This window comes from Zalophus californianus, chromosome 7 (assembly GCF_009762305.2).
Source record: "Zalophus californianus isolate mZalCal1 chromosome 7, mZalCal1.pri.v2, whole genome shotgun sequence".
Taxonomy (NCBI): Eukaryota; Metazoa; Chordata; class Mammalia; order Carnivora; family Otariidae; genus Zalophus; species Zalophus californianus.
This window is the reverse complement of record NC_045601.1, coordinates 65,609,097-65,612,404: the sequence shown is the minus strand read 5'-3', so window position 1 is coordinate 65,612,404 and position 3,308 is coordinate 65,609,097. Positions and strand designations below refer to the sequence as shown.

The 3,308-nt window shown below is 40.1% G+C and overlaps 1 pseudogene; it reads right to left on the bottom strand.

Annotated features, from left to right (window-relative positions):
- Nucleotides 1-2,290: 2,290 nt before the first annotated feature.
- LOC113927282 lies at nucleotides 2,291-3,097 on the bottom strand (annotated as a pseudogene).
- Between the last annotated feature and the right edge of the window lie 211 nt (nucleotides 3,098-3,308).

The window sequence follows — 3,308 nt, the reverse complement described above, 5'->3', positions numbered from 1 at the left end:
ATTTCTTTCTTTCTTCCTTCCTTCCTTCTTTCTTTCTTTCTTTCTTTCTTTCTTTCTTTCTTTCTTTCTTTCTTTCTTTCTTTCTTCTTTCTTTCTTTCTTTCTTTCTTTCTTTCTTTCTTTCTTTCTTTCTTTCTTTCTTTCTTTCTTTCTTTCTTTCTCTTTTACACTGTGGGTTTTTTGTTTTGTTTTGTTTTGTTTTGTGTTTTGTTTTGGCTAAGCCAGGAGAAAGTACCACCTAATAGTTATAGAAGATTACAAGGAATTTTTGGGAGTTAAGTGTGAAAAGAGTTGTACTGAACTGTAAATGTTTTTTGTTTGTTTGTTTCTTTGTTTTTTACTTCTGGGCATCCTAAAAGAAGGAGCCAAGAGAAAGAAAAAGACAATTTTAAAAATAATAACTAACCAACAGAATAGAAAGTGACACCAGGAGGCCTAAGAGGGAACAGACAGTTGTTCTTCTGAATCAAAAAGAAAAAGGAAAATGTAAAAAGAAAAAGAAAAGAAAAAAATGGTAGGTCTGAGATGCCCTGGATTCCAGATGAACTAGACATCAATGAGAGGAGGATTATCAAGGCAGAATGCCAAAGCAAGTCTTCCCAAATGTGCAAATAAGTTATAATAAATATGTTATACTTTAAAATATATGTGTTCTTAAATAACTCAGTGTTTTTCTCATTCTGAGGTTTTTTAAGAAGCCTTTTTTTAACCGCTGTAAAGTCATTTACCAAAAATAAATATTGTGCTTTCATTACATCATTTTCCTAGTCTTTTTTATCATTACAATTAAAAGTCCTACAAAATATGCAAATGTATTTACAAAAAACTGAGCCAGCATCATTTAAACATTCCTGTTTTTCAAAATTCCTTGTAAACAGTTTTCAGAAATTCCTCAAAGATTGTTTATTTTTCTCTCTCTTCTTTAAGGTTTGTGTAAGTGTTTATTTGTGTTGTCCAGTTGTTTTAAGATGAAAGTTCCCAGGTGTCCCTTGCCTGGAAAGTCTCTGGAGCAAGCAAGGAAGATGAGTGAGGTGGAAGGGGTTGAGGGTTTGAGGAGAGAGGGCAAGCATGTATCCAGATCCTGGGTAAGAAGGGCAACGGCTGGCAGTGGGCCTTTCTGCCTGGGGCGCAGCCTCCACAAGTGGTGGGCACCCACAAGCCTGCAAATCTGGATGAGTCTGGCCTGGCCTTAGGGATCAAGGGCTTCTGACAGAACTCCTGGGGAGAAGGGATGAGCACTGAGTCTAAACTCTACAACAGTGCAGTCCTACAACATCTGGGATTTTAGTAGTAATGCTAACATCTATAGGTTTTTTTTTCCTTTAATTTAAAAAAATTGCTTTCCTCTAATTTTTCTTCTATAATATAGGTATTTTAAACTTCTTTTAAGAATTCTGTACAATTATTATGATTTTAAGAGGGGGAAAAAGAAGCATTTACAGACCTTGTACAAAAATTATCTTGCTTTGTCAGTCCCTTTTTAACCTCCATGTTTTCTCATACTTCACGGTCAATGAGCTTAAATATTTTTGTTGCTTTCCCCAAATATCCACCAATTTGTTCATCTTAACAGCTCCATCCAGACATACAATATAGAAAACCGTAGGCAAGTGTCATAGACTTGAATGAGGGTAATCAAAGCACCTCTCAAAGTATCAAAGAAAATTATTTTGCTGTTTTAAAAAGCACTGAAGCATTTTTCCTTTTTTTGTTTTTGTTTTTTTGCAGTTTTTAAATTTTTTTTATTACGTTTTTCAGAGAATTACTCTAAGCTGTTTCAAGAACAGCCATGAGGCAAGAAGAAAGTTCTCTTCCACCCACCCTTCTATTTGATATAGAGCTACACATCTGCAATAAAAACCCTGGTCTTTTGGTCCGAAAGTAGCTAAAGGAATAATAGAGATGCTCAGTGGCATCTTCCCAGCTGCCCCATGGGAACCAGGTCTGCCACACATCCCCAGCCTGCCTCAAGGGCCCACGGGCTAGAAAAGCCCTGGGGATCAGTGAGCAGCATTTCTTCCCAATTCCAGCATCCCCATCTGGTCTCAAATTATTTTGTTGTAAATTTGCCCTTTTTTGTGCTTTTTTTCCTCTCAATTTTCATCTTCTTCTTCTTCACCTCCTATATATTTTTCCCCCAAACATGTGCCCTCTGAACCCCACAGATTTTATACTTTCCTTAACAAAAGGTTACAGTTCACAGAGTGTGTCTGGAGTCTTCAGCTTGATTGATACTAGCTGGTATGTCAATAGTTCTTATTTTTAAATATATATTGAGAGAGGTTTGTTTCTTAATGTAGCCTGTTCAGCATCCTGCCCTTTGCAAGTCCTGGTCTCCCCCAGGTGCGGGAAAGAGACCCACTGACACTAAGTATGGGTGATTGGTCTCTCTGAGCTGCTTGGGCTGCACTTTGAGCCTCTTCATGTTCATCTGGAAGCTGTTCATGGCCTGGCCGATGGTCTGCGTGCTGGCTGGGTTGTTTGAGCTCACAGAGCCTTCTCTCTGTTGCTGGTGGATCACTGGAACTTACTGAGGGCAGAAAGACCTGTCTTACTTGACCATAGTCAGCACAGTGGGCGGCTGGACGTGCATACTTCTGACTCCAGCGTAGGCCTGCTGCAGGGGTTCTGTGCTGGTGTGGCTCTGTGTTTAGGAGTGGATGCTTTTGGTAAAACACAGCTTCCACAGCAGGTTGCCCAGTGGCCTGTTGGGGGGAAGGCCAGTGAGCCTCTCACCCCAGTAGGGGATGGGATGCTAGGCATGCACAGGTGGTGAAGTGATGCTCCAAAAGTGTTGCCACCTAGGTTGAGGTTATGGGTGAGGTCACCAGGCCGTTCATGTTGAGGACCACCATCTGCTGCATCTGGGTAGCAGTGAAGGTAGCCATGGGGTTCAGATAGCCATCCTGCTCGACTGATGCCATTAGTACCACTTGCTGCTACGTCAGTGCCTGTGTGTCAGTGCCATGGGCCTCAAACGGGAAGGCCATGGGGTTGAACATGCCCATCTGGAGAGCCATCTGTTGCATTCGCTGCATCATGTACTCCTTGTCACTGTCAGCAAACCTGACCGCCAGACTGGATGAGGCTCCCAGCATAGTCTAGCTCTTTCCATTTTTTTTAAAATGTGTTTATAACACTAAGAAAATTTTCTGGGACCTTCCACCATTTGATTAATTTGATCTCTGGTATTGGCTATTTTTCTCTTTTCCCTGTTAGTTGACATAATTTTAATTTTACTTTGCGAAATTTATTTGCAGTTTATAGGAAATTTAATTCTTCTTTATAAGAGAAATATTATCCTAACCA